This window comes from Herpailurus yagouaroundi, unplaced genomic scaffold, assembly GCF_014898765.1.
Source record: "Herpailurus yagouaroundi ecotype Mexico unplaced genomic scaffold, PumYag 28, whole genome shotgun sequence".
Lineage (NCBI taxonomy): Eukaryota > Metazoa > Chordata > Mammalia > Carnivora > Felidae > Herpailurus > Herpailurus yagouaroundi.
The window spans coordinates 74,296,898-74,320,349 of record NW_024412376.1 but is presented as its reverse complement, the minus strand read 5'-3'; the positions used below and the strand labels follow the sequence as shown (position 1 = coordinate 74,320,349).

The 23,452-nt window shown below is 35.9% G+C and overlaps 1 long non-coding RNA gene across 1 annotated transcript in view; it reads right to left on the bottom strand.

Moving 5' to 3' along the window:
* Positions 1-21,753: 21,753 nt before the first annotated feature.
* Positions 21,754-23,452, bottom strand: part of LOC121030947 (uncharacterized) — a 207,033-nt gene continuing 205,334 nt past the window's right edge. Inside the window, exon 3 of the long non-coding RNA XR_005790472.1 lies at positions 21,754-22,502. This is a non-coding gene — a long non-coding RNA (uncharacterized LOC121030947). The remainder of the gene's footprint in view (positions 22,503-23,452) is intronic.

Genomic DNA, 23,452 nt, shown 5'->3' with positions numbered 1-23,452 from the left:
AGGAACAAATGGGTATTCTAAGAAGATAGTGGTAATTAGCCAATATCCCTTTGCTGAGAAAATAATCTTTCTAAATAATTTAAGTAAAAAGGAAGTTAAAATAGGGACTTATTTAACTTCTAAATTTATAGGACTGAAGAAAGACTGAACTGTGAACTGAGCTTTCAGCAATGACTTCTAGAATCGTACCAGAGCCAGGTCACAAAGGAACTGCTATTTATTTTTTTTTATTTCTATAGTCAGGAACTACTTGGTCAAGAATGCATTGTCACTGCCCCTATTAAGGAAAAAAATGCACAAGCTACCAGACCAGGAAACCACTGTTGGCATGTAAACTCCAAAAGGGCAGGGATATGGTGAGCCCTGCCCGCTGTTATATCCCATGGACCTGGAAGAGTGTCTGGCACGGGATAGGTGTTCAAGAAGTAAATATTAAATGAATTGAATAAGTAGACTTGCCATGCCTAATATGTTTCACTCCAGCCAGTGAACTTCCAGAAGCCTGCTTCTCAATACCCACCACTTGAAGAGACACTAGGAGATCACCAATGCTGAGAGGACAAAATGTCTTCCCAATGCTGCTTGTTAGTCAAGACAGTTGATATTTCAGAAGCATGGCCCCTGCCTTACCTTGGCTTTCAATCTCACGTGACTACATCGGATTGCCAGAACCTAGTCGCATCTAGAACCTCCCGTAAAAGCAGCCTGGTGGCTTTTAGCTCTTTAGCCCTTCGACATAGAAGAGAATGATGAGAGAGGTGAACAGTCCATCACCTGGGCTCCTCACATCCATGCTTATCATACATAAACTTAATAGCAATAAGGAGAGTAACAGCATTCCCCCATCTATCATACACCCAAAATGAATAGAAACGTAAATGTTCCACTCCCTATTAGAAAGTGGACGAGAGACAGTAAAGTATCCCCTGGGATGATAAGTCACTCTGAGACCAAAAAAGGAAGCAAACCACTCTATACCGTTTACACGAAGTTTCATTCAGGGTAATTTACGGATGGGTGGGAGAGGATCTGGCAGACAAATGATCCTGACTCTGTGCAGCTATTCTCAGCAGCTACGCTTCCCCCAGTCTGGACCTCAACTCACAGCTTTTATAGAGAAAGGGGCATTGTGGTAAGGTGGTTATCTAAAGTAGCACCATCTGTGTGCCAGTCATGTCTCCTAGTTACCTAAACAGGAGGCTTCTGTGTGTCACCTGAGGGAAGATGGAAGCAAACTCCCGAGGGAGGTCATTGCATGAGCATGAACAAAATAGAGGGTCAAGGATGGAGTCCATGCTGTAGCACTTCTACACCCGCCTCTCCAAAGGGGGATACAGTTTTATCCATCACCGTATTTATCTCTGTTAATTTAATAGTGAGCCTATACCACAAGTTGGCCAGGGGTCAAGCTGTGTAAACCGACTATACTCTGGCCCCACTCTGGTTAGGAACGACCTGGCAGTGGATGTCTACTCTGCCTTCACTATCAGTGGAGAGAATTTGTGTCCTGCCCCAACTGTTACTTTTGGGACTTCAGCAGTGGTTTCTGTCATCCTGATGTAGGGAAACAGGACCAGGGAAACACCAGGGAGAGAGGGCCTCATCCCAGCCCCAAGCTTCCTGAGATACGGCTGTTTGATGCTTCTTCACGAGGCCTCCCCTTTCCACCCCTTGTATCTCACCCTGCCACACACACACGGAAGAACTTCCACGCCATTTGAAGACAGGGATGGGTGGAAAATGAAAGCCAAAAGTTCACGTCACTATATCTGAAATCCTTTTATCGCAGGTACATTTTTCACGCGTACATTTCTTTTTCCATATAAATGCAGACACCATGCATAGTAACGATCGTCCTTCTTTCTACAAGTGACAATGAACTCAGAGTTGGAACATGGTAAGTTTCATCCTTCAATAGACACTGCATGTTCCCTTTGCTCCCAGCCATGACACACAGATGATTACTGTCATTTTATAAGGAAGAGTAACACAAACTTTAATGCCTGATGAATCCGCCTCCCTGGGTTGATATGTAGTATTCCCTGGGAAATGTTAACACAAGATGGTCTCCCAGAGGCCTTTGCAATGCAGACATTTTCTTCCTTGCCTGTGGTGTGTAGCAATAATCTGATTAAGAATGTCCTCAGACTGTTGTTGTTACTAGTCTCCCACCTGACCATCCGGCCAAACTATAATCCTGTGAAGAGTCCCTTCTCTGGCCATTTCTCCTTTTAGAAATCTGTTTCTAAAGGTTCTGCTGATGGGAAGATTTGCCCCCTTAAGATCCATTTCTGAATATGGCTATAATGCTAGACTCATCCACCTCTGGCTGGGGAAGCATGTATTTCACAATGATCTATAAACCAGTAGACTGAGTTTATCGGAATCCTCTATGAGGCCATAGGTAAAAGTGGAGGAAAGGAAAAGTCAGCAAGAGTAGGTACAATGTGACTAAAAGACACCTTTTCAAGCAATGAATTTGTGATTTTAGAAAGTGCTCAAGTTTGATCGCATTTGAACAATGTCAACCGCGGCATACTTCCAACTCCATGGCTCTCCAGTGAATGAGAAGCAGCCAGGATCCATGGTGTCACTTGGTGTCTCCTAGCCAGGTGTTCAATACCTTCCCGAGGCAGGCCAGCAGAATAGTCATTATCACAGAAAGCTTTATTCCAAACTCTAAGAGGCCTGGTCTGTGATCTTGCTATTTGGCAACTCTTCACACATTTTTCTAATCTTCAAGCACCATTGTATCAGGTGGAAAAGTGCTTTCACCGCAGCCCAGACAAGCTCAAGAGTCTTCTCTTTCTCTGAGACCCACAAAAGTTGCCAGCATTAAGAGGTATTAAGTAAATGGGTTTTAAAAATACAAGTATGATTTAAATTGCCTCTAAATCTAAAGAAGCCCAATAGGTATTATGCTTTGTTCCTCTTTTTTATTTTTATTCATTTATTTTGAGAGAGCATGCAAGTGGGGGAGGGGCAGAGAGAGAGAGGGAGAAAGAAAATCTCAAGCAGGCTCCACATCCAGAATGGAGCCTGATGCAAGGCTTGATCCCACAATCGTGAGATCATGAGTCAGATGCTCAACCAACTGAGCCACCCAGGCATCCCCATTATGCCTCGTTTCTTTTCTTTTTTTTTTTTTTCACGTTTATTTATTTTTGAGACAGAGAGAGACACAGTATGAACGGGGGAGGGGCAGAGAGAGAGGGAGACACAGAATCGGAAACAGGCTCCAGGCTCTGAGCTATCAGCCCAGAGCCGGACGCGGGGCTCGAACTCATGGACCGCGAGATCGTGACCTGAGCTGAAGCCGGACGCTTAACCAACTGCGCCACCCAGGCGCCCCTATGCCTCGTTTCTTAATGTTAGTTGATGTAAAGTCTTACTAGTGTTCTTTACTGCTTGAGAAGACTACCTTACATGGTGCACACTCTTGGATCTTCACAAGCTTCACCAATTTTTATGGCATGCCATTCTCACCTCTTTGCACGCAAGTGTCTTACCTACACATTGATCATAATTATGTCCTGCCCACCAGCTTCTAGCAGCACACAGACCTCCATGAATTGGGCAAACATGATACCCTATATGATGGGCAGATGATCAGGGTCCCTATAGAATAAATTATGATGAAGAACCAGAATGTGACATACTCGAGTAATGCGGTTATACTATGGTCACTGAGAGATGAAAACAAATTGCTTCTGGAATTCTCTACCTCTTGGGATAGAGGAACTGCATTTTCCAGCTAAGCTGTTGCTGGCCTGGTGTTAGAAGCTGGGTTAATGTTCTTCAATAAAGAGACAACTTCCAGAGCAACTACTGATATTGGAGTTAACAAATGACTAAATTTGTAATAATCCACCAATTAGCAGAGGGAAGAAAATTATCTAATGACCTGATAGAATATGTAGGCCTGGGTAAGAACTAAAGAAACGGTGATATGTAGGAGTGGGAGAGGGACTTTGAGAGCTGACCCTCTGCTTCTGCCTTGCCCTTAAAATGTTCTATCACAGATGCAATCTCATCTAAATTAGAAACTGATATTGAAGGTCTGGAAAGAGATTTCTGAATAATTGGCATTTGTTATTGTGTGAGGTATTTACAAGGTATTCACACAAAGCATGTCCAGCACTGTAGTATGGGTTGCAGTATAAGATATTCAGGGTTATTTGAATCCCTGTAAAGTCCCTCTTCCAATTTGGGGGTCAAAGTATTTCCCAATAAATGCTCTAAAATTTACAAGGGTCTGGACAGGTTCAGGACATAACCTATGTTGTAATTCAGCAATTCAGAGTCAGACTGGACAATCTATTTAGGCTATTTTAACTAGAGGTGATAAGTAATTATTCTTTTAGGGCATCCAAGGGTGATCATGGTCTTCAGATGTCATCTCAGTCTGAGTATCTACAAGCCCGAATTTGAATTTCTTGTTTAAACCTACCTGAATGTTTAGAAGCAGCTAAATTTCTTGTTTATGCTTCCAAGATCACTGGTACCCTAAACCATTTTTGCATTCCCCATTTTTTTCCATAATGGTCCAATGAAGCAGTCATGTGGTGTGTCAACGCCTTACCTTCGTGTGCACGTTTTCCAATCTGTCTCAGAGGATAATCTTAGTAATCACTTTATCTCTGTATGACATAGATAACCAGACTCTCGTCTTTTAATTAGTGAGATTCAAACTCAACCTGTCATTGTTTCCAGTGTTTTATTTTAAAATTTTTCTTTCATTGAAAACATGTGTCTATTTTCAGCAAAAGAACACATACATTAAATAACTTTAGACATTGGTGGGGTTTTTTAGTTATTATTATCTTTTAGTTGATAACATATTTGTTTGCCAAAGGGAGTTTATATTTGTGGTCACGAGGTCTGATCAATTAAATTGCACTCCTTACTGAGGGCCTTATAAAAAGATTTCCTCAATATTCAGTGAGATGAAGAAAAGGAGCACAATTGGCAAAGAGATAAATTACATCGTTAAGGCCTGACCTTCATGGATAGCTTCTCATTCTACTTTTGTAGAGATGCTACTCCTCAAAGTAATCTTAGATCCCATATTGTCTAAACCTTTCGTTTACAGCAAAAGAAGCTACGGCTGCACCCCATCCCAATTAAACACTTCATTACATACTGTCTTATTTTCTAATTGCCTCTTGCACGTATTCCATTTCTAACAAGACTGTAAGCTCTTTGATAGCAGAGATAATTATCTTCTGTGTTTTTTTTTTATCTCCCTCACAGCTCTTAATACTTGTTGATTAAATGATTGATTTAATCAAGGATACTCTCTGTTTTATCCCTTATGCTTCCAAGATCACTGGTCGGGTCACAGATTGAAGCACTCATGGCAGAGGATATTGTTAGTATATAAAGAATTCTAGGTCCTCTGGATATAGCGTACTTGGTTAATAAGGTAACTAAATAATGGGAAATGACTTCAGTAATTAATGGAATAAAAACCAAGAGGAAGCATTACAAAAATAATTTGTAAATTCGAACATGTATTAGTTTTCCAAGACAGTGATCATGATACAAATGGCCTTTAATTCACTATAAAATTGCTAGAAAGTTATAAAATCCACTGTCCGCTTATTACCTAAAGAGACGATGTATGTGTCTATGTACGTGTATATACAGCAACATATATAAGAAGTCCAGACTGCTTTGCATACTTTCTGCCAAGTACTGCACATAGGAAATCAATAGTTTAAGATTGGTCAGGGTACACATATATGCCTTAAGTATTTGACAAAAAGTTCATAGAAGTATAAAACGATAACCTCTTCCAAATTGTGAGATTTTGTATTTTACAAATGAAAACAGTGAAGCATAGTGTATCCAAATACTTTGATGCTTTGTCCAAGTACACACATTTATTAAATACATTTAGAATCAGACTAATGGGTCTGCTTTTCCTATTCATTATGAAGGCCATGCAGCTGTCATGTGTTTGAAGATGTTTTTAATAAACACTGAACCAAATTTAAAATAGTCACCCTCTATTCAATTATTGTTAATTACATAAATGTTAATTTCATTTGTCACTTTGTGAGTTGCTTGAAGACAGAGATTCTGCCTTATTCTTTTTAACTTATTGTGATGGTTATAAAGAATTACACATAGCAATTGGCCATTAAAAATTTGTTAGAGAAAAAAATATCTGATGTGTTTATGTTAGCAGAATTTCATCCTCCTCACTATAAACTTGTGCCATATAGCCACTGTAGTACTTAATCAAGGCTCTAAGTAAATGGGACAGTTTTACACGTGTATCCTTTTCCCGGGGTAAAAGAAAAGGCAGAAATAGCGCACAATTTCTATACAATGTATTTTATAGACTCATTCTAATTTTTCTCAAAAAACTTTTCTAAATTTTTAGACATTACAGCTAATTAGACACTTACCTGCTATTTATTATTTTTGTATATTACCTTTGGGTCAATTTTTTTTTGGGGGGGTCAAATTTAAATGCTAGAGAATTAGATGTCTATGTGTTGGTAATAAACTTTTAGAACAATGGGATCTTTTGTACAAGCAATATATATTATTTTTAAGTACTTGTTTTTGAAAAATAGCACATAATTTTCCAATTTAATGTTTGATGTGTAGATTATGGGAAGATGGTGAAGGTGACAGCAGTATAGTTTTCGGATCTTTCTGACTCTCACATAAAAACAAATATTGAATATAGAGCAAAGACAATAATACTTGGACAACATTTACAAAAAAACTGGGTGATGAGGTCGATCCCTCAAAACAAAATAGAAGGGAGAAGGAAAGAATCATCAATAGTTGCGAAGTCTGTTTGTTAGCAGCATCTGTGAAGGAGAAAGAAGGAAGCAAGAAGGTGTCTGGAAGACCTGGAACAAGAGAACCCCGAAATATCCAACAATTAATAAATGGAAATAAATGGAAAGCGTGGTGGACCAATAAAACTGAAACTGGTGGGTTTTGCCTATTCTAGTCCACGTAATTGAAAGTGGTCCAGTCTTGGGGCGCCTGGGTGGCTCAGTCGGTTAAGCATCCGACTTCGGCTCAGGTCATGAACTCACCCTCCCTGAGTTCAAGCCCCACGTCGGGCTCTGTGCTGACAGCTCAGAGCCTGGAGCCTGTTTCGGATTCTGTGTCTCCCTTTCTCTCTGACCCTCCCCCATTCACACTCTGTCTCTGTCTCAAAAATAAATAAACATTTAAAAAAATTAAAAAAAAAAAGAAAGAAAGTGGTCCCGTCTGAAAGGAGCTGTAGGGGTTTGCCCTATAAACTTTTGAAACTAACTAACCAAACCTCCCTTGCAAGAGAAGACATCAGCATTTCAGAGAAAGTGCTGTGAGTGGAACCAAAATCGAGCAAAAAGGACAGTAAAAGAAAAGGGAAAGAGAAGATAAGGAAAAAAAAAAAAAGTAAAGTAAGGAAGCAGACCTAGGATATCTCAAAAATAAACTGCCAAATATTTAAAACTGGCTGAGAATATCAGAAGAGGGGGCTCAGCAGAGTTAGAAAAGCCTTGTGACCCTGTCAGGAAAACTAAATTAATGCGAAAAGGAAAAACAGGAGAGTATTGAAGTCAAATCCTATACAAAGACATTATTTTTAAAATGATGAGAATAAGGAGCAGAGTAACAGTCCAACAGTAAACGTAAGTGAACCATAGAGATGTTCATTTTTAAGAAGGTCAGAATTGCAATGTACTATTTCAAAGGAAGCTGAAAGACATTGTTTTGGCTATCTATTGTTGGGTAACAAACGATCTCAAAACAGGGGCTTAAAACAATCATTTTACCTTGCCCATAATTTCATGGATCAGGAACTTGACCAAAGCTAGTGAGGACAGTTTGTATCTTATCCACGTAGCATCGGCTATAGCAACTGGTGTTGGAGGATGAAATTTCAAAGTAGCTTCTTCATGCATATGCACCTGTGGTGTCACTATAGACATACTGTATTGGTCAAAGCAGTCACCTGCCAGCCCAGAGAAAAGGGGAGGAAAAATCGACCCTACAATCATTTTTAGCATCAATGGGAAAGTGTCAAAAGTTACAGTGTAGTCATCTTTAATGCATCACAGACATTAAGAATATAATACAAACTACTAAAAGTAAAAGAAAATCCAACATAAAAATCAGTAGAGTCCCTGCAAAAGAACAACACAAAAAGCAAGAAAACAGAAAATATATTAAAAGAAATTATAATTCAAGAAAAATGTGCTAAAATTATATTTTAAATGGGACTGCTATTGAAAAAGCATACCTTTTGCCTAAGAATATAGACACAGACAGAACGGTCAACAAGTCATATTCTAGGAAACTTACTGGACATTAAAGGGAAAAAATATTAGGTATGAGGACAAAAAGAACATATGGTTAAAAAGGAAAGAATTAAAATATCATCAGACTTTTTTTTAACAAAGATTATTTTCTTAGAGCAGTTTTAACTTCACAGCAAAATTGAGAGAAAGATGCAGAGATTTCCCATATACTTCCTACACCCCCACATGCATAGCCTTCCACATTGTCAATGCCCTTCACCAAAGTGATACATTGATTACACTTGATGAACCTACATTAAAACATCATAATCTTTCAAGTCCATAGTTTATCTTAGGGTTCATTCTTGGTGCTGTATGTTCTATGGGTTTGAACAAACATATGATGACACGTATCCATCATTATAGTATCATATAGAATAGTTTCACTGCCCTAAAAACCCAAGGTACTCCACTTATTCATCACAATCCCCTCAAAAATCCTTGGCAGCCATTGGCTTTTTTACTGTCTCCATAGTTTTATCTTTTTCAGAATGTTATTTAGTTGGAATCTTATATAACCCTTCCAGATTGACTTCTTATACTTAATAATATGTATGCTTCTTATACTTAATAATATGATTTTCCTCTGTCTTTTCATAACTTTATAGTTCATTTGGTTTTAGTGCTAAATAATATTTTATTGTCTGGATGTACCATAGTTTATCCATTCACCTAATGAAGGGCATCTTGGTTTCTTCCAAGTTTGGGCAATTGTTAATAAAGCTGTTATAATCATCTGTGTGCATGTTTTTGTGTGAACATAAGTTTTAAATTCCTCTGGATGTAAACCAAGTAATGTGATTTCTGGATTATATATATATATATATATATATATATATATATATATATGGTAAGGGTATGTTAATTTTGTAAAAAATTTCTAAATAGTATTCCAAAATGGCAGTACTATTTTGCATTCCCACCAGCAATGAATAGAATTCCTTTTGTGCCATATCCTATCAGTATTTGATATTGTCAGTGTTCTATATATTGGTCATTCTAATAAATATGCAGTGGTATGTCATTGTCGTCTTCACTTGCATTTCCCTAATGGCATACAATGTAGAGCGTTATCACACATTTTTAATAACAATGCTTTATGCCTGAAGAAAATAGAGTGATATATTAAAGATGCTCAAGGAAAGATAATGTGAGTCAAATATTTTATAGCCACCAAAAATGTCCTTCGGTTCAGAAGGTGTAGATAAACTGCTATTAATATGTAAGAATTCATAGAATGATGTTCCCATGAGGTCTCATTCAGGAATCTACTAAACACAGTGGTGCAGACAACCAAAATGTCCAGATAGACATAGAGCTAAGTACTGATAGTGAGCCTTGATTTGTGTTAACGAACACTACACAAGAAGTAAAAGGCAGGAAATAATACAATATAATGGGTATAATCTAATAATGCAATTGCAAACAAACAAAAAATAATGAGGTAGAATATTTCATACCACTCCCTTTTGCCTGCCAAGTGGCTATGGAGAGATCTGCAGCTAACCTTAACTACAGAGAACAAACTGAGGGTTGCTGGAGGGGAAGTGGGAGGAGGGTAGTCTAAATGGAGAGCACTTGTGATGAGCACTGGCTGTGGTATGTACGAGATAAATCACTAAATCCTATAGGTGAAACTAATATTACACTGTATGTTAACTAACTGGAAATTAAATAAAAACTTGAGACAAACAAATAAATAAATAGGTAGAAAAGGAATAGCATATGTCAAATTTTAACTGTTAATGGTAGTCATAACTTGTGCTGGTATTGATATCATTATTCTGAAATTATTGTATGTGAATAATTATAGGAAATTCTAATAATAGAAATCAGGACAGTAGCTGCTTTTGGAGGAAGAGAAGAGGCTACAATTGGAATGGGGCTCAGCTAGGGCAATCTTTAATAATTCATATTCTTTTCTAGAACTTTATCCTAAGAAACACTTTAAGAAGATCATCAGATAAGTGTACAAAGATATTCACTATATCACTAGTCACCATATCAATAATTATAAACAACGAAAATTGTTAATTGTTAGTTGGTTTAATAAGTGATAATTCATCAATACAATAAAATGTTATTAATTATAAGCAAAAGGTCCATAGTATATTATTATTTTTTTAAGTTACAGATTTTTGTTTGATATCTTTAGACATGAATAAATACAACATCATGTATTTTCTTTGAGTGATAAAACATAAAAATTCTACATTTTTGGGTGCCTAGGTGGTTCAGTAGACTGAGATCCATCTCTTGAGTTCAGCTCAGGTCATGATCCCAGGGTTTGTGAGATCAAGCCCATGTTGGGCTTTGTGATGACAGCCTGAGCCAACTTGGAATTCTCTCTCTCTCTCCCCCTTTCTCCACCCCTCCTGCACTCTGCTCTCTGTCTCTTTCTCTCAAAATAAGTACATAAACATTTTTTTTAAATCTACATTTTCAAAGGAAATTCTAAACTTGTGTATTATTCTAAATTATATTTTCTTACCACTTTATTCCACGTCATTTCATTCCATAAGAATTTTGAGTGGTTATTACACTAAAAGCTAGACTAATACCATGCTAAAAAATATAACAAGAGATATGACCTGTTTTAATAGATTGAATTTAAACAATTCTAGCCAAATTATCAAATACTATGACCAAATATAAACAAGCTGCTAAAGGAGAACAAAAGGGAGATATTTAGGATATGTGAGCCTTGATAAAATTTTATTGCATGAAGATTACTTCACATGGGACTTGAAAGATGAAAGAAATTTGAAAAGATGGATGAAGGGTATAAGGGAAATCTAATAAACAAAAAGCTGCCTGGGCAGAGGCATAGAAACATTGGACCATCTGGGAGGTTTAGCAGAGTAGATGGATCTCCAGTATGACTGGAGATTTAGAAGGAAGATGGAAAAATGCAGGGTTGGACCAGAATGTTGTGATCAAGAACACTATGTTGCAAGTTTTGTCTTCTAAAAATATGTGATGAAATAAACATAACATAAAATTTACTACTTAACCATTTTTAAGTGTCCAGTTCAGTGACATTAAGTACATCCACATTGTTCTGCAACCATTACTGCCATCCATCTCCAGAACTTCTTCTTTCTTCTAAACTGAAACTCTGCACCCATGAAACAGTAACTCTCCAATCTTCCTCTAATCCCTGACAGCCAGAACTCTACTTTCTGTCTAATTTGGCTACTCTACGTACTTCATATAAGAATAATCATATAATATTTGTCTTTTGTGACTGGCTTGTTTTCATTAACATAAGGTCTTCAAGGCTTTTCCATGTCATAGTGTTTGTCAGAACTTCCTCCCTTTTTTTAGGGTGGAGTGATAGTCCATGGTGTGTGTATACCACATTTTGCTAATTGATTTCATTGGTCCACGGACACTTGAGTTGCTTTTACCTTTTGTCTCTAGTGAGTAATGCTGCTAGGGGCATGGTTGTACAAATAGTGTTTGAGTCCCTAATTTCAATTTTTTGAGGATACACCCAGAACTAGAATTGCTGGGTCTTCTGGTCATTCTGTGTTGAAGATGTTGAAGGTTTGGTCTTTCTTTTGGAAGAATATCTAGATGGCAAATACTTCTGAATAAAAAATTGGAATGGTTGTGTCTGTTCTAGAAAGATTACTGCAACTGCATGAAGGAGTGAGATAGAGGATGGTTGGAGGCAGACAACCTTCTAGAAGATCTCTGAATAAGAGAGGCTGAAAGCAAGAGAAGCAAAGACCCAGAAGTCCCGGAAGAGATTAAAAACAAAAAAAATCAACATATCTTGATGATCAACTGGATGTGGGGTTAAAGATGAGAGAGGAGTTGACAGGCTGCTAAGATTTCTCCTTCCTAAAGTCAAGAGGATGAAGTCAAATTCTAACAGACAGTATTGTTACTTAAGTCATTGTGTAATTATTCAAAAATTTAATTCGACAAATTAGACAGGTTCTGAAAATGTTCTCAATTCATTGGTAATGCTGTTTTCCCCATATTTAAAATGAGGTTGTTTTGCCAATGTTCTACTTAGCGAATACTGATCAGAATTGGTTTTACTATTACTGTTGGCAATTCCATTGAAAGTAGAATGCTTCAGGATAATGAAACATCTGCTTTTAAAATATCTAAATTTTAATCTCAGTATCTGTACACCATAGGATGAAGAGAAAACTCAATTTCTTATTGTTTCTATGGGCACAAATTTCTTGATATTGAATATTTCTCATTAATAAATATAGAATCTGTAATTTTGGACAGAAGAACCTAGGACAATGACTGAAAATGCCTATCTAGTGATGCCTGGGTGTCTCAGTCAGTTAAGCATCCTACTTCGGCTCAGGTCATGATCTCACAGTTCATGAGTTCAAGCCCCGCATCAGGCTCTGTGCTAACAGCTCAGAGCCTGGAGCCTGCTTTGGATGCTGTGTCTCCCTCTTTCTTTGCTCCTCCCTTCCTTGACTCTGTCTCTCTCTTGGCCTCAAAAATAAATAAACATTAAAAAAAAAAGAAAATGCATATCTAGTAATAAACATTGTCTGACATATGGAACTCTTACATAAGCCAAAGTGTGGGTAATCTAAAATAAAAGTTAATAAAAATTTGACTATATATTGACATTTAAGTGTAAATCTCACAGATATTTGTGGAATTGTTAACATACTGAAAAGAGAACAGGTAAGTCCAATATGAAACTAAATTAGAGTTCAACTAGAAACATGTTCAAATTTCCATCCCAACCCCTTGCTAAGTATCATACACCACTCTCCAAAAAGTTTATGCACTATGGTGTTACAGTCTATTAACAGGCCATTGTTGCTGCCATGATTCTCTTATCTCTTTTTTCCTTTTTATTTTTCTTCTACTATAAAATAGGTTGCTATCTATAATAATGAAATTGCAAAAAGTTTGAAAGCATATAGTTCCAAATTCTCAATAAAATCAAATATCAAAAATAGTAAAATTGTTAATTTAACTATTTAATTAAAATGTTAGTTTATAATTAATATTTTTTAAATTTTATTTGTTTTTGAGAGAGAGAGACAGAGACAGAGCGTGAGCAGGGGAGGGGCAGAGACAGAGGAAGACACAGAATCTGAAGCAGGCTCCAGACTCTGAGCTGTCAGCACAGAGCCCAATGCGGGGCTCAAACCCACGAACCATGAGATCACGACCTAAGCTGAAGTCAAACACTTAACTGAGTGAGCCACCCAGGCACTCCTATAATTGTTTTTGAACAATGCCATTCGTGTCTCCTATCCTTACTATAATTGGTTTAGAAGCATATCACAAGATTAGCATTTACTACTCCAATTTCCAAAGAGAGGGGATAATTTAACATTAATAATCAGCAAAGACCTACAATAGATGAGAAAACAATGGGTTTATACCATCTTAGAGAAATAAGCAATGATCCCTGAGAACCAGCATTGGTTCACTAAAGCCGGGTATACCAAACTAATATTATGTTGTTTCCTGGAAGAGATATAAGACAAGAAGATCAGAGGATGACATAGATAAGTATATCTTAATTTCAACAAAAAATTGAATAGGGCCATTCACAATACACATGTAAACAGGGTACCAAATGTATGCAAGGATAGTGATGCTTATAGATGAGTTCATCTGTGGCAAATATTCAAATTTATGCAGTGTTTATTCAGGTCAATCTGAGATGGTGTCTGAGAACAGAATTGTTTTTTCCCTTCTGTGCTATTCAGTTTTTCTATTTCCACTAATATTCTCTATCAACACATAGAAGTTGTTTTCAAATTTTCAGAAGGCACAATTGAGAGGTTAATATTTATGACTCAAAATATGCAACAAGCAAAAATCATGAGGCAAAATAATAGAGATGAAATTTAATCCAGGTAAACTCAATTGTCTCCTTTTTGCCATATTACCTTAGACACACTCAAGTTTCACAGTTGATGAAATAAAAAAGAAGAAGGCACCTTTGACCTTACAGTTCTTTGTATTCAGCAGTGACTTATTTGGAAAAGACCTGGAAGGTTTTATAATGGCAAGTTGAATAGTTCAATGTAAGTCAATAGTGTAATGTGGCTGCCAAAAATACTAATTTAATCTTAAATTGAATTAACAGAAGTAGAGAGAGCTGAGCAATAAATTGAAACTAATTCCCCTGTATCTTGCGCTGGTCAGACCACATGTGGAGTCCAAGGCTATGGGGAAGAACATTATGAAACATTGAAAAAAAAGAAACTTACCAAATTATCAATATCTGAAAGGATTTTATACCAAAAATTATGGAAGAAAACTAAACTGTTTATTTTGTAGAACAATTAAGGAAAACATGATAATTGTTTTCAAATATGTGAGAGTCTAACATGAATGAGAAATTAGAGTTGCCTTAAGTAATTCCAAGGTCAGAGCCAAAATCAATGGATTGAATTGCAGAAAGACTGGCTATCTGATCCTCGGCAAATTGGTCTCTGACGCCCTCATGGCCTTTATTTTCACAGTTATAAAACATGTAGTTGATCTCAATGTGTATGAATAGCACAGTAGAAAAATGTGCAGCCTACAGACTGTTTGAATTTCTATGACTCTATGATTGTAAGTATTTTCTACCCATTAAAACTGCATGTTATCTTGTGAGGTGGTAAGTTCCTTGACATTGGAAATATTAACCCAGTAATCATTATAGGGAGCTTATATTTGGTGGATGTTCAGACCAGACTGCCTCTGAGATATTCTCTGGGTCTAAACTATGACAATGAAAAAGGTTTCTGCTTCTATGAAATGATGAGGTGCCTGGGAAGGTGCTCATGAATATGTGCCACACTGACATGATGTGTGCTGAGCATGCTCTGAACCAAAGGAAGATAGCATTGGTATCCCTGAGTCTCCGTTGTGCTTACAACAGGTGTCCAATTTGTGTTAGGAAAGTCATAAAAAATCGTTACCTGCTTTTGAAAGAAATTAATGGCGGAAGTTGGAAGAAGAGAAGGTGCCAATCAGCGTTTTGGTTTTGTTTTGTTTTTGGACCTATGTTTTTAGAGAACTAAGAAGTTAATGAGTAGCTTGCAGGATGGATAATATGTTTTCAGGCCATTTGTACATGTGCTGAAGACCAATCCAGAACAGAGATTTCCCATTATGTTAGTGAATAGAAAGGCAGTTTAAGGTAATGGTGAAAGGGTGGTTGCTGGAGCCAGGATTTCAAATTATGGCTTTATAAGTTATGAACTGGGTGAATATGGTTTTACCTCAATTTCTTCCTGGAAAAAGTGGATAACATTAGTACCTACATCATACAGGCTGTTAAGAAGATAACACTAGCTAGTACATTAAAAACACCTAGAATAGTGACAAATAGATAATAAGAGGTCAAAATCAATTAATATTAATATTATTGGGAATAACTGTATCCATTATAATTTTATAACATATACTATAATTTTAAGAACTTGATTTTTGTTAAAATTTTTAAGTTAGAATTTTAAGTTGTGTTCATATTTACTGATGCAAATAATTAGTTTCTCTGAGCCTTGGTTTTTCTCTTCTGCAAAAGAAGAAATAATGATATCAGGTTCAAATTGCAAGAGTATAAAACTTATAATGAATATAAAGTTCCCAGCGCCATATCTTACGTGCCCAAGACACATAGCTGTCTACTCAATTATCTGTAGTGTGAAATTGTCTCCGGGAGGCAGCTATCAGCCAGGGACTTTAATTTAGAGATGCCTTGCATCCAGTGAGATCTTGGCACTAGATCTTGCAACAGAATCAAAACGGAATAATGTGAGCTTTTAAGACTAGTGTCCTTCCTCACACTCTCTCTCCCCTTTCCCTGACTAGGTGCCAAGCACGAAAAGATCCTTGCCTAGAATATTATTGAAGCTATAAGTTATTAGGAATTTGAAAGCCTGGATAACTGCAAGTAAAAAAGCTACTCACTAAGCAGGTACACCTGCATTGAACTGTAATGTAAGAAAAAAATAACTTCCTATCGTGTTATGCCCCTGAAATCTTGAACTTCATTTGTTATAGCAGCAGAAAGTACTCTTGTTAATACTCCTCAATGATAGTAAGTGTTCAACACATTATAACATTTATTTTAATCAGTATGTCTGGTAGAATGAAGATATTAGGTTTCTAGTGAGTAGTAGACTTTATTTTTTTAGCTCATGTCAGTGAAAGGATGACAGAGAGAAATAATAATGAGAAGATGTGATTTATGATCTACATTCTGTTCTAATATTAAAGCTAATAATATTAAAATGTATTTGTTTTTACTATTTATATTTTAACTTTTTTGAAAAAACTAATAATAAATCGATTCACATCTCTACTTTCTGTTTAATGTCGTCTAGATGTACTTTCCAAAGTCAAGGTATAGTAACTTCTCAAATGATCAATTTCCTTTCTTTATTTCATACAATATCCTGTATAATACATATCCGATATAATACAAATGTAGGGCAAATAAATGACTGTTTTGGTTTAAGTACCTAATTTCTCTTTATGATTAAAACCATTAAAATAATGCATAAAATATATTTATAAACTACAATTGGAAGCGGAGGAATTCTTTGTAAGCTGAGTGACATAAACTTAAAGCTCATAAAAAGAAAACTACGTATATGTAAACTGTATAAAACTAACAGTTCTAGAAAGCAACACAGGAAGAAAATACAAATGAATTCAGATTGTTTGTAGAAAGGCTTGAATGAAGGAATCACATCAAAGTCTAGAATATGCATCAAACTGAAATTTTAAGCTAGGCAATAGGCCATACCTTGTGCCCCCCAAATGCATTTTTGAGAGACATGTTTCTTAATCAGAAAACCAGTATATTCACCATAGATGTGACCACATATGTCAAAGCCTATCTTCTGTGACTGAAGTTATTCACAGTAATGATGAGGCTAATTCATCTTAATTAAGCAAAGTAACATATCTTAGAATGTAAGATTTTAATGGAGTAAAATATTAGTAAATTCAGTTAATCAGATATTTATTACATTTATTTAACAAGTTAATAATCAGTTAAAGAAGTCATGAACTAGGGGATATACACTGAATTCCTAATTGTGTAAACATGTCTCATTAAATACTGAATTATATGACCCAAATCTAAATCATTTAATTGCCATTGGATGACTAACATATTACAGGTTTCTACACATTTTCACAACTAATTAAGGGTCATATAAGATACATTAACATGTTAGCCATGATAACAACCCATGATTGGGTTGTTTTGATGTCTCTCTTCCTCTTTTGAATTTTTAAAATTTGTTTTCATGAAATTTGCAGATAAAACACTGAGCAAGATCAAGCAACAACTTGATCTATTGGAAGGCAATTGGCCCTCCCTTTTGTTAGTCACAATATGTAGACTAAGAATGAATTATTAATATGATTCTGGTAACTAGAAAAAAACATAGTGTGAAGATACTAAACTTGCATAGAAATATATCATAAAATTAATGCTTTGAATCCATGTTAAAAATAATAATAGTAGTATTTCTGTTAATCCTTTTTAAAAACCACTTACCCTTTCACTTACTACTTATATTTGTCACCATATATTATACACTGCAGCAAATTTTTGAAATTAGCATTATTGTATGTGTTTGTTGATGAACATCCAGTCTTTTATCACCAAAGACTGGACTCAAAATTATAACTTAACCTCTTCACTGAGAATTGGTATTTGACAAAGCATTTTCCTTTTGTACCTTACAAGAAAACTTTTCCTGGAAACCTGAAATAAAAATAAACATGCACTCTTGCATAAAGTTGCAGGTATCCTAGAGACAATTTGTTATCTTATTAAAGAGCACAAATACACATTTTTTGGCCTTAAATTCAAAACACTTTTGCTATAAGATCTAGCTTTTTAAATAATTCATTTTAGCCAAGCAACTTAGAAATCCCTTCCTGATGTGTTGATACTATTTGATAATGACAAAAGACATTCTATTTATATGCAATGTAATTCATAAGCATGGAATGCTGAGAATTGATATTGATCAGAGATGATGAAGAAATAGAGCAGACTCAGGTCTTACCCTTTCCGATTTAAATTTTTACCAAGTTAACCTGTGTAGTAAGTAGATGTAAAAGAGAAAGCTCTCCTAATATCAGAGTGGAAGAAAGGCTCTTCCGTGTAATAGGTGTACATTTGTTGACTGAATAAATCCATCAGCTAGGAAGCACAATTGTTCAGAAAGTAACCCAGTAAGCAACGCTCCAAGGAAAATAAGAAAGAATGATGATAAAATAGACAAAGTGGACTTTTCTAGGTAACTTTTATTAATCTTTATGGAAATCTTAACATGTAAATGGTGGATGCATTTATTCCTTAATTTCTCTTTTGTTTTTGTGGTTTGACACAGAGGGCTTGGAACCATTCATATAATTTCAACAAATGAATCTACAACGTGGTATTCATCAGCTCACAAAGCAAAGCATGTCATTTGACGTTTCATTCTTACTCCTGAGAAAAGCCCAGAAAATTGACACAACTGCGGGGTGCTGATCACACTTTGTTCTTACAAGAAGAGAAATATGCTATTTGTTTTTACGTTTTCTCAGTTGTCTTGGGAGCAAAACTGCCTCCAGCTACATATGGGCTTAGTCTCCGACGTCCATCTTATGGGTGTCACCTGCTAAGGTGAGGAGTCTGGAATAGCCCAGACACATTATGTATGGGTGGCCTTTTGTTTACGGCAGACAAAGCCAAAATCCTCGGGATTACTTGAAGATATCATATAACACACAAGATGGAGTTACTATTATTCTCCTCTAAGACATATAGTGTTTCCCCTGGGCAGAGAAAAGAACGCACAGCCAATCATATGAAGACAGAACCCATTAAAGATTTATGCAAGCCTGAATTACTTGGCTTTAAACTATTTTCTTCTCCCCTACTTTTTTTTTCCTCTTTTTCTCTTTAATAAGAGGGACATTTCTTCCCGAACAGCAAAGCTGATGTAGATAGTATCACTGGTAATCCTTGGCTTAAGCACAGAGCTTCTAAATGGCTTGAATTAGGCTGGAAGATAGGGCTGTTTGATTTCCCTTCCTTTTTGTTTCTGTTTTCAAGGCTCTGTCACCAAATGTCCCACTAAACTAGCATTTATGTGGGCTTGGGGCCTCTGTGTGGAAGTTTCCTTTTAAGCATAGTCAATGAAACAGCTTTGAAGCTGTTGAACTGTGTAAATGTTATATTAACATTTTCTCTCGCAATTATAGACATTTACATGGTCTTGTTGAAATAGCGCTTTCAGAGGGAGGAAAAAAATACCAGAAGTGAAGGTACACAATGAAATGAAAAAGCAGCAGTGTGCTCTATTTATTTAGTTTCTGAAATAAATCATTTCGACTTTTAATTTACACTTCTCTAAGATGGTGGTTAAGAATAGACAAACAAAGGATACTGTGAGAAATAATTTCATTTTGTTCCTTTGTTACATTAGATCATTTAATTTCCACTTGGTTTGCATATGGAGATTTGGCCAATGCACCCTGTTCTTTAAATTTGCTAACTAATAACAAGGACTCAGGAAGCTCATTCTAAAGACCTAAGACTCATGGGTGATGATTCGAAAATTATGAGACTACAAGTAGTTGTCCAGTTATAAGAAGAAAGGCAAATAGAGTAAATTAGACATTAATCCGAAGCATTCCCAACTATCCATGTCCCTATTTAACAGAAACCATAATGTGCTTTCAAACTGAAAAGATTTGAAACATTCCAATAACTACCACATCTGTGATCTTTTCACTGCACGCAGTCTGATGCACGGGTTAGAAAAAGGAAGACATAATCACTTAGACTCTAAGGAAATATTTTAATAGTCTAATTTTGGTGCCTTTGTGCATACAGAGCAATCATTTTACGGATGCACAGGATCAGGAAAATTCAAAGTAAAATTATCTCTTTTCACATTGATTCTACCAAATTCATTTTCTATGAAGATCAATAATTTTAATAGCAACATGATATCACAGGTTTCTTTGCTATTGATAGACTTGTTTTAGTGTGTGTGTGTGTGTGTGTGTGTGTGTGTGTATTTATTTATTTATTTATTTATTTCTTGTCTTTGTGACAAATCAAAGCAAAGAGCATGTCCGAGATGGAACCGTTGCTCAGCAACTGAGCTCTCCACTGGTCTGACCGTTGCTTTCTCTCCAGCAGGGCAGATATGCAAGATGGACAGATGCACCGATCCTCAACACAGTATCAGATTGTGTTATACGCATTTCAGATTGTGATAGCAATAATCTTGTAGCAGTCTCTGTCTACACATCATTGAACTTTTATAGTCAAACTTTAAAAAGTACACCGTTTCATAAGGGTTTTCCATAGTTTAGTTATCTAATTGATTTTCAGTTTTTAAAATTATGTTCTAGAGAATCTAAATTGATTGGTCTTTATGTGATCTCTAAATACAGCTATGATTATGTTAAAATCTACATGAAAATATTGCTTTCATGGTACATTTTTCACATTGGCCTACTTGAGAATCCATGTGCTAGTTTCTATCAGGGTAACATGCCTCCTCTCCACCAAGAAATGATTTTAATTGGATTAAAAACTCAGTGTTCAGAGATTATATGAAAAAAATTGAATCACAATTTTAGGGCAAAAGATATTCTTGAAATCTAATTCATTTAATATCAGATAAAAAAATGAGGGAGTGTAAATGAATGCTTGTAAAAAGAAGAGTCAAACTGGAATCATATATGTTAAAGATATTGAACATATAAAATATTCTTTTTGATGTGCATCTTAAAAGAAAATTTCAGGCTAAGCACATTTTTTTATTTAAACTTATTTCATAAAAGAGAAATATAAATTCCACTAATTGATGAATTATAATTTAATGTCTTACATCAACATATTTTTTAAATGTTCATATTCTTTTAAAGAAGAAGAATTGAGTGACTCAACTTCTTTTAATCTAATAAATTCATTTAATTCAGTTCTGATTTTCTCAGAATTTCCTTCTAGTTGACAGCTGACAACTTCCCAGGAAAAGCATTGCTTTGACCCCCAAAATAATTAATCTGTCTGAAGGTACATTAGATCCTTTCTTTTTTTCTTTTCCTTTTTTTTCATCGATACCTTCTTTTAAAATAAAAAGTCAAGAGACATGCAGCACCCAAATTCTTATTTATTTGCAAGAGTGGTTCCAAAGTTTCAGATTACTTTTTCTTTTAAAGGTATTGTGCTTGGGGTGCCTGGGTGGCGCAGTCGGTTTAAGCGTCCGACTTCAGCCAGGTCACGATCTCGCGGTCCGGGAGTTCGAGCCCCGCGTCGGGCTCTGGGCTGATGGCTCAGAGCCTGGAGCCTGTTTCCGATTCTGTGTCTCCCTCTCTCTCTGCCCCTCGCCCGTTCATGCTCTCTGTCTCTCTCTGTCCCAAAAATAAATAAACGTTGAAAAAAAAAATTTTAAAGGTATTGTGCCACTTAATATAAACTTAGATACCTTTCAAATACCTGAAATCGCCTAAAAAAGCAAACTCAAGAAACTAAAGGAAAAGTTGAGAGTATAAAACATGCTTAGGACATGGAATGGTGTTTTACTGAGGGACAATTCATAAAGTGAAAAAGATGAGAACTGCAGTGAAAATGTTTTCCAAGTTGCTGAACCATGAATAATTTGAGAAAAGACCAAAATTTAAGGATCAGTTTCCTTTGATCAATACAACTAATCTGAGAACACTGATCAGCTGAACATAAACAAACAACAGAAAGCAAAAATTTCTGCCAAGAATCCAAAAGAAATTCACAAATGCATCTGAATATAAAATCATTTTTATACATGTGAGACCCTCCTATGTTTCCCTTCAGAGTTCATTGATTGATATTTTATATTCAATCATAATAAGCTTTGTGATATCAGTTGCAAGAAACAAAAAGAGTAAAGAAGCTGCCCCTCATTATTATCCATACTAAACATCAACCAATAGCTTAATACCAGAAGATAAAAAAATTAAATAATAATTGTTAGATAAACAACTAAATTAATTAATTAATCAAAGTCAGTATACTAATTGATTAAACCAGACTGGTAACTATAAAGACAGTGAAGAGTAGTTGGATTCTGGATATTTAGAAAGTTGAGCCTTTGGGATTTCTTGACAAATTGGATCTGTGGCATGAGGGAAAAATAGAATCAGGCATGACTTCCCCACTTCTTTTTCATGACCCTGGAAGGATAAAGTTAGAACCAATTAACATCAGGAGGGAAAAATTGTATGAGGTCACCAAAGAGAGATTTTGACAGAAGAGAGAGAGGGTCAAATTACAGGAGTCCCAAATTACAAAATATTCGTTTGTCCTTAAAACCATGATTTTGTCTGGATCATCAAGTATTAAATAATATTTTGTTATATTTGGTTTTTTGTGATGTATGCCCTTACATGAATGTCACTAGTTTTGGGAGAGGGATAAAGATATATAGTATTAAATAAGCCTATATCCAAGAATAAAGGCTATGCAAAACAGACACACTTGCCCTTCCCTCAGTCACTTATATCTGTCCTGTGTCTCTTCCAGTATGAGTGTATCATGATATGCTTTTGAGGTTTTGTTTTGTTTTTGTTTTTGTTTTGTTTTGTATAACATGAACCTTAAATGTTGCCCAAGTACCCAAAAGCCACTTCAAATTGACTGACATTATAAAGGGATAATAAATTACTCTCCTGTAGGAATTTGTATTTGGCCGTGTATACTGTACTTTATCTTCAATTTAATGGGCTTTCAAGAATAATTTCGATTGTATTCATTTTTGCCTTATAAAAATTTACCCTAAAAACAGGTCCAATGTAAAATGAGACCCCGTGGTACACATTTATGAAAGCAAGGAAATATGTTCACATTTAAAATTTTTTAAGATATTTATTTATTTTTGAAGGAGAGTGAGACAGAGTGTGAGCGGAGGAGGGGCAGAGAGAGGGAGACACAGAATCTGAAGCAACTCCAGGCTCTGAGCTGTCAGCACAGAGCCCGACGCGGAGCTTGAACCCACGAACCATGAGATCATGACCCGAGCCGAGGTCAGAGGCTTAACTGACTGAGCTACCCAGGTGCCCCTAAATAAAATTATATAAAGAAAATAAAATCAACATTTTGTTATTACAATGAGAAAAACCTCAGC